Raw genomic sequence first — 15,059 nt, forward strand, 5'->3', positions numbered from 1 at the left:
ATAATAAGATAGATCAACAGATATGGGATAGTTGCATTGATTCATATGCCATAATTAAATTGAGAGAGATCAGACCATAGGAGGAGGTTTGGATCAAAAATATTAGGGTCAAGGTGCAGAGGTCCTCTCCTAAATACTGTGGGCCAACCTTATCCATGGCATAATGGTGCATCTCCATCAAAGCCCAGTGAAGTCAATGGAGTTGTACCTTACGTTAAGGTTGAATTTTTTCCAGTGACTTGGTTTATGACAAGTTCTTTTAAATTGATACTCAGTATAATATAATTTGCAGGGGATCTTATCAGTCAATGTGTTGCACTTTGCAATATAGTCTAAAACTAATGCTAATTTAAATTACAAAGATAATTTTTATGCTCGCTCTTAAAATCATTAAGAGATGATCTCAGATGTGCAAGGTACTGATCATTGGTAGCATGAAAAATGGGAATGAGGATATGGAGGTAGATATTACCATATCTGAGGTAGAAGCAAAACTCGAACAGCTTAATGGGACTAAATCGGGGGGACCCAGATAATCTTCATCCAAGAATATTAAAGGAATTGGCACATGAAATTGCAAGCCCATTAGCAAGAATTTTTAATGAATCTGTAAACTCAGGGGTTGTACCGTATGATTGGAGAATTGCTAGCATAGTTTCTATTTTTAAGAAAGGAAAAAAAAGTGATCCGGGTAACTACAGGCCTGTTAGTTTGACATCTGTAGTATGCAAGGTCTTGGAAAAAATTTTGAAGGAGAAAGTAGTTAAGGACATTGAGGTCAATGGTAAATGGGACAAAATACAACATGGTTTTACAAAAGGTAGATCTTGCCAAACCAACCTGATTTTCTCCTTTGAGAAAGTAACATTTTTGAGACAAAGAAAATGCAGTGGATTTAATTTATCTAAATTTCAGTAAGGCATTTGATACGGTGCTACATGGGGAATTATTAGTTAAATTGGAAAAGATGGGGATCAGTATGAAAATTGAAAGGTGGATAAGGAATTGGTTAAAGGGGAGACTACAGCGGGTCATACTGAAAGGTGAACTGTCAGGCTGGAGGGAGGTTACCAGTGAGTTCCTCAGGGATCGGTTTTGGAACCAATCTTATTTAATCTTTTTATTACTGACCTCGGCACAAAAAGTGGGAGAGTGCTAATAAAGTTTGTGGATGATACAACGCTGGGAGGTATTGCCAATTTAGAGAAGGACCGGGATATCATACAGGAAGATCTGGATGACCTTGTAAACTGGAATAATAGTAATAGGATGAAATTTAATAGTGAGAAGTGTAAGGTCATGCATTTAGGGATTAATAACAAGAATTTTAGTTATAAGCTAGGGACGCATCAATTAGAAGTAACAGAGGAGGTGAAGGACCTCAGAGTATTGGTTGACCACAGGATGACTATGAGCCATCAATGTGATATGGCCGTGAAAAAAGCTAATGCGATCTTGGGATGCATCAAGAGAGGTATTTCCAGTAGAGATAAGGAGGTGTTAGTACCGTTATACAAGGCATTGGTGAGACCTCATCTGGAATACTGTGTGCAGTTCTGGTCTCTCATGTTTAAGAAGGATGAATTCAAACTGGAACAGGTACAGAGAAGGGCTACTAGGATGATCCGAGGAATGGAAAACCTGTCTTATGAAAGGAGACTCAAGGAGCTTGGCTTGTGTAGCCTAACCAAAAGAAGGCTGAGGGGAGATATGATTGCTCTCTATAAATATATCAGAGGGATAAATACCAGGGAGGGAGAGGAATTATTTAAGCTCAGTACCAATGTGGACACAAGAACAAATGGATATGAACTGGCAATCAGGAAGTTTAGACTTGAAATTAGATGAAGGTTTCTAACCATCAGAGGAGTGAAGTTCTGGAACAGCCTTCCAAGGGAAGCAGTGGGGGGAAAAGACATATCTGGCTTTAAGATTAAACTCAATAAATTTATGGAGGAGATGTTATGATGGGGTAACATGATTTTGACAATTAATTGATCTTTAACTATTCATGGTAAATAGGCCCAATGGCCTGTGATGGGATGTTAGATGCGGTGGGATCTGAGTTACTACAGAGAATTCTTTCCTGGGTATCTGGCTGGTGAATCTTTCCCACATGCTCAGGGTTCAGCTGATCGCCATATTTGGGGTTGGGAAGGAATTTTCCTCCAGGGCAGATTGGAAGAGGCCCTGGGGGTTTTTCACCTTCCTCTATAGCCTGGGGCACGGGTCACTTACCTTGAAGTCTTTAAACCATGATTTGAGGACTTCAATAGCTCAGACATAGGTGAGAGGTTTATTGCAGGAGTGGGTGGGTGAGATTCTGTGGCCTGCATTGTGCAGGAGGTCAGACTAGATGATCATAATGGTCCCTTCTGACCTTAATATCTATGAATCTATTGGCCTTTGCCTAAGTGCAAGTGTGTCTGAGATGAGACACGTGCTATGTGATAACCTGATGGTCTGCAGGAGGCCATGCCTTATGATAGGGCTTGTAATGGCTATATTAACCCTACTCTGTGGTTAGGCTCTCTGCTAAAGGAGAAGGCTCAAAGTGTTGGTTGTAGAGAATGCCAGGAAACCCAGCATGGGAGGGATGAGGATAGAGTTCATCTGGAGGGACCATAAGAAGAGTTAGATGTTGAATTAATCACACTCTGGGTCTTCATAGATCTGAGAATCAGACCCAGCCAAAGATGAGATGAGACTTTGGCCTTTTGCCTTTGTTTGTTAAACTATGACTACAAGATGTAGTTTGCCTTTGCAGTTAGGAATCCAAAATTGTATCTTATTACCTGGGAACCAAGCACCCTCAGTTCACTTGATTTGTCATCTGTAGAGCCCTGCGCAGTTATAAAATTTTTATCTGCATTTGATACACGATCCACAAAATTGATCCGCAGAGATAAAGTGAATATCCACAGACTTGCAGGGCTTTATATATAAAATTTGGATCTGCATCCATCCACAATCCACAGAAATGGTCTGCAATGTGGATATCTGTGGCTATAAAGTGGATCTGTGCGGATTTGCAGGGCGCTAATCATCTGGGACTAAAGAAAAGACCCAGTTTGCATATAAGGAGTAAAATGAGGCATGAGCCTGGCAGGAGTAAACTATTTGAAAAGCTCACACAAATAAGATGGTGCCACCTGAGGAAGGGCTATAAGAATAATTTCTCCACTATACAGAAGTCTAAAAATAATATAAATCTATTAGAAAAACAATATAAAAACTTCAAAGGGAGAAGCACTAAACATAAGCAATAAAACCGCCTTTAGAAACATATAAACTATGCACTAAAATAGAGTGATTAAGCATAATAACAAGGAAAGTAAAAAAGCTACATTTTCAAAAAGCCTAAGGGAAAACAAGTATCAAATGGGCTTAGCAGTGAGAAATTGGTAGGTCTAAAGCTTTTTATAAAACCTCAAGAGAAAGATTCTTGCAAAACAGGATCCCTCCTGACCCATGTCATAACATCATGAAGAGCATACTGCAAAACAGATAGGTTAGGCAGATGTCAACCCCATCTCCAGAATGCTTCACCTGAAATGGAGAAAGGAGGGCATAGCTGGCTAACGCAGCATACATTAAAAAGGTTCACACACCCCTTTCTGTGTGAATCAAAGATTCAAATAGGGTTGTACATGTCCAGCAAAAAGAATGCTAACCTCAATGCAATGAAGTTAGAGGCATACAAAGAGGAGCAACAAATGCAGCATGAATCCTGAGGAAGACTTTAAATGGGAGCTGGTGTGCTTGGATGTTCACAGAGCAGTACAGTAGCAGTTATATAACCATCCAAGCAGGGCCCTCTTGACCACAGGAGTACTGAAATGCCAAGCCCTTTGGTTAGTATGAGCAAGCTAATTGCCATAAACATAACTTTTGAGGGAGGAGGTTCTCGTCTCTTTAAGGACAGTAAAATCCTTGCCCACCTAGGCTCATGCTGCTGGTCTCATTGCTCCTGCCACTACTCAGATACGGCAGGATTAAGAAGAAGAAGATGTGGCAATGTAGTCATATACCCCTGCATTGGTCTTGAGCACAGTGGAGGGAAGGGCAGTACTGGATGCCAATAGCTGGACAATATTTAGAAATACTGCAATACAAAACACTAAAAAGAATTAGTAGCAGCCTTGGTTAGTGATATATTAGGAGTTAATTTTATTTTCTAGATGTCCATAATATATGTGTAGAAAATATTTAATTTTTAAAAGCTTTGCCCTTCCTGAAATGATACAGCTTCTTTTCCATTCTCACTGTTACTAGGAGTTGAAATGGCTGCTGATACAGAGCGGTGTAAAAAGATGATGAGCTCTGTAACTTGGGAACAATTGAGCAACTGAATACTGCATTATTGAGAAATCATTCCTTACCTCTGGGTGTTAGACAGAAACTGGAGAGCCCTAGACTGACATTCAGGGCAGAGCATAGGATGAATAAACATAACCGAGCACTGAGTAGTTACTGATAAATTCAGGATGGAGATTCAGTAGTCCCAAATTGGCCAGTGGAATACTACAGGGTTGGCAACTCAAGGTAAGGTGACCCTAAATTTCAGGAGCTTTCTGCTGTTATTTGTATTGAGTTTCTCAAATAACCAAACAATGAATGAGAAGAATAACAACTTGTTTAATGTGCAGCAGGCAAGCTGCATGAGCAAAACAGCCATACTCCTTCAAAGCTGCCAGAGGCAACACTCCAGGAGCATCTAAACAAAATCTGTGCAACACTCAAGAGGGCTTCAGGTGACCTCATTGAATTATTGTCTTCACCCGTCTCTCCATCCCCCCGTCCCCAAATCTCTCCTGTCTCTAACATCTCCTTCTTGTCTTAACTGAAATAGTAATCTCTTCAGAGCAGAGACTCAATGGTTTGTAAATCACCATTCATACCTGTAATGCTATACAAGTAATACATAATAATCTCTAGATTATAATAATCATTAATATTGTAAGCATTCAGTTGAAAACTCCAATTCTGAGCCTGTTAGATAATCACAAGTATAGATGCTTCTTGACTCACTGTGACAGGTCATCACATGAATCAAAGGCATACCCAGTGTGGAATGGGGGGTCATTAACGAGATCCAGGGCCAGAGATCCAGGGTATATAGCAATGTATTCCACAGCTGTGAAAATTGTCACAGAATTTGCCTCTTGGTGCAGAATTGTGCTCTGAATCATAGAATCATAGAATGTCAGGGTTGGAAGGGACCTCAGGAGGTAATCTAGTCCAACCCCCTGCTCAAAGCAGGACCAATACCCAACTAAATCATCCCAGCCAGGGCTTTGTCAAGCCTGACCTTAAAAACTTCTAAGGAAGGAGATTCCACCACCGCCCTAGGTAACGCATTCCAGTGTTTCACCACCCTCCTAGTGAAAAAGTTTTTCCTAATATCCAACCTAAATCTCCCCCACTGCAACTTGAGACCATTACTCCTCGTTCTGTCATGTGGTACCACTGAGAACAGTCTAGATCCATCCTCTTTGGAACCCCCTTTCAGGTAGTTGAAAGCAGCTATCAAATCCCCTCTCATTCTTCTCTTCCGCAGACTAAACAATCCCAGTTCCCTCAACCTCTCCTCATAAGTCATGTGTTCCAGTCCCCTAATCATTTTTGTTGCCCTCCACTGGACTCTTTCCAATTTTTCCACATCCTTCTTGTAGTGTGGGGCCCAAAACTGGACACAGTACTCCAGATGAGGCCTCACCAATGTCGAATAGAGGGGAACGATCACGTCCCTCAATCTGCTGGCAATGCCCCTACATATACATCCCAAAAGGCCATTGGACTTCTTGGCAACAAGGGCACACTGTTGACTCATATCCAGGTTCTCGTCCATTGTAACCCCTAGGTCCTTTCCTGTAGAACTGCTGCCGAGCCATTCGGTCCCTAGTCTGTAGCGGTGCATGGGATACTTCCGTCCTAAGTGCAGGACCCTGCACTTGTCCTTGTTGAACCTCATCAGATTTCTTTTGGCCCAATCCTCTAATTTGTCTAGGTCCCTCTGTATCCTATCCCTACCCTCCAGCATATCTACCTCTCCTCCCAGTTTAGTGTCATCTGCAAACTTGCTGAGGGTGCAATCCACACCATGCTCCAGATCATTTATGAAGATATTGAACAAAACCAGCCCGAGGACCAACCCTTGGGGCACTCCACTTGACACCGGCTGCCAACTAGACATGGAGCCATTGATCACTCAACTTTCTCAGCTTTCATTTTTCATATGGTCGTAAAGTGCTTGAAAATGTGAGCCAAATATAACCTGATGCAGTGCCATCTTGCAGAGTCTTCAGAAAACCTAAACCAATAGCTCAGTCTTTTTAGTGGAAACCTCCAGCTACTGTGCTTATCCCACATTCCTAAACTGCCTCCTATGCCCACCTCCAGGTACCAGAAGTTCAAACTGCTTCCTAACCAGGTGCCAAAAGCTCCATCTTAACCTCTGACAAAGGTTATGACAGAGCAGTTATGCACAGCAACACTGTCAATCTTTTCATGGCAAAAACAGAAAATATAGGGACAGTAACAAATAAATGGAAATTAATATAAAAATAAATGACTGAGGGACTACCAGAGGTTACTGGACTAATTAGATTTTAGGCAGTGACCATCTTTTAGTTCCGTGTTTGTACAGCCCCTAGCACAGTGGGATCCTTGTCCATGACTGGGTCTCCTATGCACTACTACAATGCAAAGAATGAATACTGTACTGACTGAATTATTAATTTTCAGATTGTATTCGCTACTTTTTAATTGAAATAAAACTGCTGCAGAATATCCTGTCTGCCACATCAAAGTGCCACAGAGTCCAGAAATCTAGAATTTAGGTTCAGCTTGCTGTGGGGCATGCAGGGCCTTGACTATATCTTGAAAATGGCTAGTTAGTTTCCAAAATCTGAACAAATATACCATGGTACAGAGAATGTACTGTGGGTGCTAAAGAAGATGCAATTAGGTACCAAGGAGTTGAGCTTAGTTCTGTTTTGTGGCAGCAGAAATCTACTAAAATTCTAATTTTGGTGTAGTGTTCATGATGTAGGAAGAATGCATGTAGCTGACCCACTAAAAACTCAGTGCTGCAAGAGAGTCATAGGAGAGGTGACAAACCAGGCAAGTGCTTAGAGCAAAGTAAAAAACCAACCAAACAGTAAAACCACTGGTAAAATTAGTACTAAAAGTACTATTTCGGGTCATGAAAAATCTAAATACTTTTTTCATGGGTGCCTAAATCTTTTTAATGGAATCCATTAAAGGCAGTTTTTAAGGTGAAAATCTATATTCACATGTGAATACTCACAAAAAGCACCAACTATTTTGAGTCATGCATTTTGCAGCCTGGCTAATGAAAGACTCAGCAATATGTTGCATGCTCCTGGGACGTTTCCATTCTGTTCTACAAAAGAATAGTTAAATTAATTTTGAAAAAGTCATCAGCAGAGAGGTTTAAAGTGACCCCAAACCCTTCCTTCCTTTTATTTACCTCACCTAAGGGTACACGATATTCAGAGCTGCTGAGAGGTGATACTGTTTCAATACATTACTGCCATGTACTATTATACAGTGCTTTGAGAGCACAACAGAGGTCAAGCTTTCAAGGCTAGTTCTTCTCAGTGTGACATAATAGTATTCATATTGTGTCAACCAGCTGTTCACGGGGGTATCAATAACGATATGTAAAAATACCTGCGGGCCTCTGAAAAACACAATGATTGGATATACCGTACCTGACATTCAAATTGCGATTTCTTTGGTGAAATCTTGCTCCACTGAAGTCAGTGGGAGTTTTGCCATGGAATTTAATGGGGCCAGGATTTCATTCCCTGTGTTAACTGAAATGAAAGCATTCTGTATAGAACATACACAAAGTGCCGTTGCAAAGCACACGCTGGAATGTGACAGTTCAACCTAAAAATTAAAGCAAAAATATGTGTGTTCAGCTTTGTTTGTTATTAAGTCAGAACCTTTGAGGAGAAGGAAAGAGCTGTAAAACAAAGCATTGAACTATATCAAGATTGCACAGCCTATTCCAGGTATAATTTAACTGTCTGAATCTAAACTGGTGAACAGTGCTCAGATTGAACTGTGGGGTGGGGGTGGGTTGGGGGGGTGAGAGGGTTGTCACTTTTATGAAGAGTTGTAAATCTGTCTGAGCTGCAACTGTTCCACAGTTTCCTCCGTTTTCCAAGTGGCTGATACAGGCTCTCAGCTGGAGAAAGATGCCAGATACTGGAGAGTAAAAGCTGAGTTGTAATAAAACTTCAAGGAAGTCTCTCTAGCTGCTGGTGAATTTCTCACTCTTGTTTCAGTCAAAATAATATTACGTCATCATATTCCACATCATTTTCTAGGTGTCTTCTCCAATGAAATATTTAAAAAGTTCATCTTCCTTGGTGATGAATGTAGCTTTTCCTTATGAGGGGTGAAAGCTATATGCCATAGACAGAAGCAGTCTCCCTCTAAACCTACTGCTTTGGGTAGAATTTTGGAGTTGTTGTTGGTATGACACATACAGACTAAATGGATTTCTTGCTGTAAAGATATTGGCTTGCTGATTGTGATCCTTCTTACCACACATAAGTACTGCATGATTCCAAGTCCCACTGCATTCTCTTTAAAATGCAAAAAGCATTGATTGATAGAAATGAATGCAGTTCTTTTGTGCTCCATAGCATTTAAGTAGTGGGAAAAGTTTCTTAGCTGAGTTAGTTCTGCCACCTGCAGCTCATAACTGGTAGAGCTATGATAGCTTTAAAAAAAACCATCTTATGCGTGAAAAAATAAGCCTAGATTATATGAGCTGTAGCAACTCTGGTGGAGAAAAAGAAGAGAGGCTGAAGAGAGTGTTTGAGAATCAAAGTTAGAAACAAGAGACATAAACTTCTTATGCCGTAGTGTGAAAGAGAACTTTCCTCTTAGCCCTTTCCTCTAAACTGTGATGCTATCACAATGCACTGATGTTCTCAAATGAGTATAGAAAATCAGTGTTCAAACAAAAATGGTGGCGCCAAATCCATCCTTGGTGTAATGACAGTGACCCTCCAGGGCTGGATTTGGACCATTATCTGTGAAAGGAGATTTTGGCCTTGTATTATGTACTTGAACCGATAATTGAAGGACTACAGGAGCTTCCGTACTGCCCCAGACACTTGGAACCCTTGTTGACCCTGTCTGCTCTGTCTCCAAGTCCCTCCTTAAAACACTTCTTTCTCTGAAGCCCATAAACAGTAGCCTTCTGTGTAAGAAAAATGTGCATGTTTAACCCAATCTCGTTCTTATCCTTACCTTTCTTTCTTTCTTTCTTTCACCATTAGTGCCTAGTAGCAATAGTCATGGACCAGGACCCCATTGTTCTAGGCAATATACCTTCCCTTCCCCTGAGCTCGAAAGGCATATTGCTGCTCATTCTCTCATATTTTATCTTAGATTCTAATCTGATCATTGGATCAGTGTAGGTGCACCATAGGGCCCATATGTAGCGCCATTGAAGTAATTAGGACTCCACACAGGTGTGAGGGTCAAACCATGAGGATCCAGTTGCATGATTAGCACCCTAGAATGTAAGCTTATCAGGACAGTGGGTTTTCCTGTGGCTTTAAAGGGCCATGCTCACTTGTGGCACATAGATTCTATTAGTACTCCTAGTAGTACTGTAGTCGTAGTAGTCAAATCCCATGGTCAGAGGTGTAATATAAAAACCTAGGTGGAGACTAATTATAATAATACTAGAATAGTAAGTGAAATGTATGGTACTTTTGGGGATGTTTTAGTAATGCAGGGAGATCAGATAGTCTTTCCATATCTGTAAAATGGTATGCATTCGTCCAAACACTCATTTTATATTATGAAAAAGAAATATAATTTTCGAAGACTTTATGTTATGAAAATTGTAAGCTTATCAGATTAGGAACTGTCTCTTTTGTATCTTGTGCAGTGCTAAGTGCAAAGTGTCTGCAAAAAAATACTAATACTTAAGACATAAGAAAGGCCATACTGGATTAGACCAAAGGTCCATCTAGCCCAGTAGCCTGTCTTCCAACAGTGGCCAATGCCAGGTGCCCCAGAGGGAGTAAACCTAACAGCTAATGATCAAGTGATCTCTCTCCTGTCATCCATCTCCACCCTCTGACCAACAGAGGCTAGGGACACCATTCCTTACCCATCTGGCTAATAGCCATTGATGGATTTATCCTCTTTGAATTTATCTTTATTTTTTGAACCCTGTTATAATCTTGTGCTTCGCAACATCCTCTGGCAAGGAGTTCCACAGGTTGACTGTGCATTGTGTGAAAAAATACCTCTTTTTGTTTGTTTTAAACCTGCTGCCTATTAATTTCATTTGGTGACCCCCTAGTTCTTGTATCATGAGAAGGAGTAAATAACACTTCCTCATTTACATTCTCCACACCAATCATGATTTTATAGACCTCTATCATATCTTCCTTTAGTCATCTCTTTTCCAAGCTGAAAAGTCCCAGTCTTATTAATCTCTCCTCATATGGCAGACACTCCATACCCCTAATCATTTTTGTTGCCCTTTTCTGAACATTTTCCAATTCCAATATAGCTTTTTTTTGATATGGGGTGAGCACATCTGCAAACAGTTTTCAAGATGTGGGCATAGCATGAATTTATATAGAGGCAATATGATATTTTCTGTCTTATTATCTATCCCTTTCTTAATGATTTCCAACATTCTGTTCACTTTTTTGACTGCCTCTGCACATTGGGTGGATGTTTTCAGAGAACTATCCACAATGACTCCAGAATCTCTTTCTTGAATGGTAACAGCTAATTTGGACCCCATCATTTTATATGTATAGTTGGGATTATGTTTTCCAATGTACATTACTTTGCATTTGTCAACATTGAATTTCATCTGCCATTTTGTTGCCCAGTCACCCAGTTTTGAGAGATCCTTTTGTAGCTCTTCACAGTCTGCCTGGGACTTAACTATCTTGAGTAGTTGTGTATCATCTGCACATTTTGCCATCTAATTGTTTACCCCTTTTTCCAGATCATTTATTAATATGTTGAATAGGACTGGACCCAGTACAGACCCCTGGGGAACACCACTATTTACCGCTTTTTATTCTGAAAACTGACCATTCATTCCTACCCTTTGTTTCCTATCTTTTAACTAGTTACCAATCCATGAGAGGACCTTCCCTCTTATCCCATGACAGCCTACTTTGTTTAATAGCCTTTGGTGAGGGACCTTGTCAAAGGCTTTCTGAAAATCTAAATACACTATATCCACTGGATCCCCTTTATCCACATGCTTGTTGACCCCTCCACTCCCAAAGAATTCTAGTAGATTGGTGAGGCATGATTTCCCTTTGCAAAAACCATGTTGACTATTCCCTAACAAATTATGTTCATCTATGTGTCTGACAATTTTGTACTTTACTATGGTTTCAACCAGTTTGCCCAGTACTGAAGTCAGGCTTACCGGCCTGTAATTGCTGGGGTCACCTTTAAAGCCCTTTTTAAAAATTGGCGTTACATTAGCTATCCTCCAGTCATTTGGTATAGAAGCTGATTTAAATGATAGGTTACAGACTACAGTTAGTAGTCCTGAAATTTCACATTTGAGTTCCTTCAGAACTCTTGGGTGAATACCATCTGGTCCTGGTTACTTATTACTGTTTAGTTTATCAGTTTGTTCCAAAACCTCCTCTAATGATACCTCAATCTGGGACAGTTCCTCAGATTTGTCACCTAAAAGAATGGCTCAGGTTTGGGTATCTCCCTCACATCCTCAACCGTGAAGACCGATGCAAAGAATTCATTTAGTTTCTCCACAATGGCCTTATCGTCCTTGAGTGCTCCTTTAGCATCTCAATCGTCCAGAAGCCCCGCTGGTTGTTTAGCAGGCTTCCTTCTTCTGATGTGCTTAAAAAAAATTTGCTATTACTTTTTGAGTGTTTGGCTAGATGTTTTTCAAATTCTTTTTTGGCCTTCCTAATTATATTTTTACACTTAATTTGCCAGAGTTTATGCCCCTTTCTATTTTTCTCACTAGGATTTAACTTCCACTTTTAAAAGATGCCTTTTTGCCTCTCACTGCTTCTTCTACTTTGTTGTTTAGCCACGGTGGCTCTTTTTTGGTTCTCTTACTATGTTTTTTTAATTTGGGGTATACATTTAAGTTGAGCCTCTGTTATGGTGTCTTTAAAAAATTTCCATGCAGCTTGAAGGGATTTTACTTTCGGTGCTGTACCTTTTAATTTCTGTTTAACTAACCTCCTCATTTTTATGTAGTTACCCTTTCTGAAATTAAATGTTACAGTGCTGGGCCGCTGTGGTGTTTTCCCCGCCACAGGGATGTTAAATTTAATTTTATTATGGTCACTATCACCAAGCTACATTCACCTCTTGGACCTGATCCTGTGCTCCACTTCGGACTAAATCAAGAATTGCCTCTCCTCTTGTGGATTCCAGGACTAGCTGCTCCAAGAAGCAGTCATTTAAGGTGTCAAGAAATTTTATCTCTGCATCCCGTCCTGCGGTGATATGTAACCAGTCATTATGGGGATAGTTGAAATCCCCCATTATTATTGAGTTTTTTATTTTAATAGCCTCTCTAATCTCCCTGAGCATTTCACAGTCACTATCAGCATCCTGGTCAGGTAGTCAGTAATATATCCCTACTGCTATATTACTTACATACTCATACATCACTGCAGTAGAATATTTAATGTGTGTATCTTTCCCCATCAATGAAATTTGTATTGGGCTCTCTAGAAAATGCTTATAGATAAGATAATTATTTATTATTGTTGTTATTATATTATTATTATTATTATTATTTTATTAAGAACATAAGAACATAAGAATGGCCATACTGGGTGAGACCAAAGGTCCATCCAGCCCAGTATCCTGTCTACCGACTGTGGCCAATGCCAGGTGCTCCAGAGGGAGTGAACCTAACAGGCAGTGATCAAGTGATCTCTCTCCTGCCATCGATCTCCACCCTCTGACAAACAGAGGCTAGGGACACCATTCCTTACCCATCCTGGCTAATAGCCATTAATAGACTTAACCTCCATGAATTTATCCAGTTCTCTTTTAAACCCTGTTATAGTCCTAGCCTTCACAACCTCCTCAGGCAAGGACTTCCACAGGTTGACAGTGCGCTGAGTGAAGAAGAACTTCTTTTATTTGTTTTTAACCTGCTACCCATTAATTTAATTTGATGGCCTCTAGTTCTTATATTATGGGAACAAGTAAATAACTTTTCCTTATTCATTTTCTCCACCCCACTCATGATTTTTTATACCTCTATCATATCCTCCCTTAGTCTCCTCTTTTCCAAGCTGAAAAGTCCTAGCCTCTTTAATCTCTCCTCATATGGGACCAGTTCCAAACCCCTAATCATTTTAGTTGCCCTTCTCTGAACCTTTTCTAATGCCAGTATATCTTTTTTGAGATGAGGTGACCACATCTGTATGCAGTATTCAAGATGTGGGCATACCATGGATTTATATAAGGGCTATAAGATATTCTCCATCTTATTATCTATCCCTTTTTTAATGATTCCTAACATCCCATTTGCTTTTTTGACTGTCGCTGCACACTGTGTGGACGTCTTCAGAGAACTATCCACGATGACTCCAAGATCTTTTTCCTGATTAGTTGTAGCTAAATTAGTCCCATCATATTGTATGTATAGTTGGGGTTATTTTTTCCAATGTGCATTACTTTACATTTATCCACATTAAATTTCATTTGCCATTTTGTTGCCCAATCAGTTTCGTGAGATCTTTTTGAATTTCTTCACAGTCTGTTTTGGTCTTAACTATCTTGAGCAGTTTAGTATCATCTGCAAACGTTGCCACCTCACTGTTTACCCCTTTCTCCAGATGATTTATGAATAAATTGAATAGGATTGGTCCTAGGACTGACCTTTGGGGAACACACCTAGTTACCCCTCTCCATTCTGAACATTCACCATTTATTCCTACCCTTTGTTCCCTGTGTTTTAACCAGTTCTCAATCCATGAAAGGATCTTCCCTCTTATCCCATGACAACTTAATTTATATAAGAGCCTTTGGTGAGGGACCTTGTTAAAGGCTTTCTGGAAATCTATGTACACTATGTCCACTAGATCCCCCTTGTCCACATGTTTGTTGATAATAATAATAATAATAATAACAATAATTAGTATCATGATGCTTAAGTAAGGATTGTTACCTTAAGCATGATCTAAACCTTTGTAGAACGTTAATAATTTTTTTTAAAAAGACAACTAAAAGAATGAGATTATCTGATAAAGTCAGGGGAATGTCAAACACTTCTTTACAATTATTTGAGAAAAATCACTTCACTAAATGGTGTAGTTAAATCTGGAATGCCATTTAGACTACTTACTGGTATGTCAGAGTGGCAGGTGCATTAGGTCTGCATCTGCCCCTGTATTAAATGCATCTTGTCCTTACGTTTTTAATCCAGCTCTTTGCAAGGACCAAGAAACTGATTGTTGCTGGCAGATTCTTCAGACTTAGGATAATTGGACCATGATCCCTTCCTCCTTCAGGGATTTGTTCTTTGAGTCACTTTAGATTTCAAAAGGGTCTCAAAGGTCACCAAGAAAGACTGAAAGATTTAATATCAATCATTGTTAATCCAGTTCTTTTTACATGTGTCCAATTCACAGCGAGCTAGATGCATTTAAAATGAACTTGTCACTGCAGAGCACAGTACCTGTTATTCCTGAGGCATCCAGAATTGACCTTATGCTTTGCAGGGTCCAAGGCTCTGGAGAGAGAAATGTGCTGAGAATGTCCTGATTCCAGAACCAGAGGGGTTGTTCAAGCTAGACTGAGTTGCTAAATCAATCAGTACATGAGGGCAACAAGGAATCACTTTGAATGCTTGTGCTTATGATCAGTCCTGCAGGCATCTCTACCTTCTTCTGTGTTTCTTATCCAGTTATAATTTCTCTGTGAAATTAAATAGATTACAGACAGAATTATCATTTAAGAGATCTATAGATAGCAGTGACTCAGTAGATTTCCCTAGTTACAATACGGGCAGCATAAAC

At 39.9% G+C, this 15,059-nt stretch overlaps 1 protein-coding gene across 11 annotated transcripts in view; it reads left to right on the forward strand.

The window, feature by feature from the left end:
• The window catches only part of LDB2 (LIM domain binding 2), a 286,275-nt gene that overhangs the window by 256,225 nt on the left and 14,991 nt on the right, over nt 1–15,059 (forward strand). The window lies entirely within an intron of this gene.

The sequence above is a fragment of the Chelonia mydas genome, chromosome 4, assembly GCF_015237465.2.
Source record: "Chelonia mydas isolate rCheMyd1 chromosome 4, rCheMyd1.pri.v2, whole genome shotgun sequence".
Taxonomy (NCBI): domain Eukaryota; kingdom Metazoa; phylum Chordata; order Testudines; family Cheloniidae; genus Chelonia; species Chelonia mydas.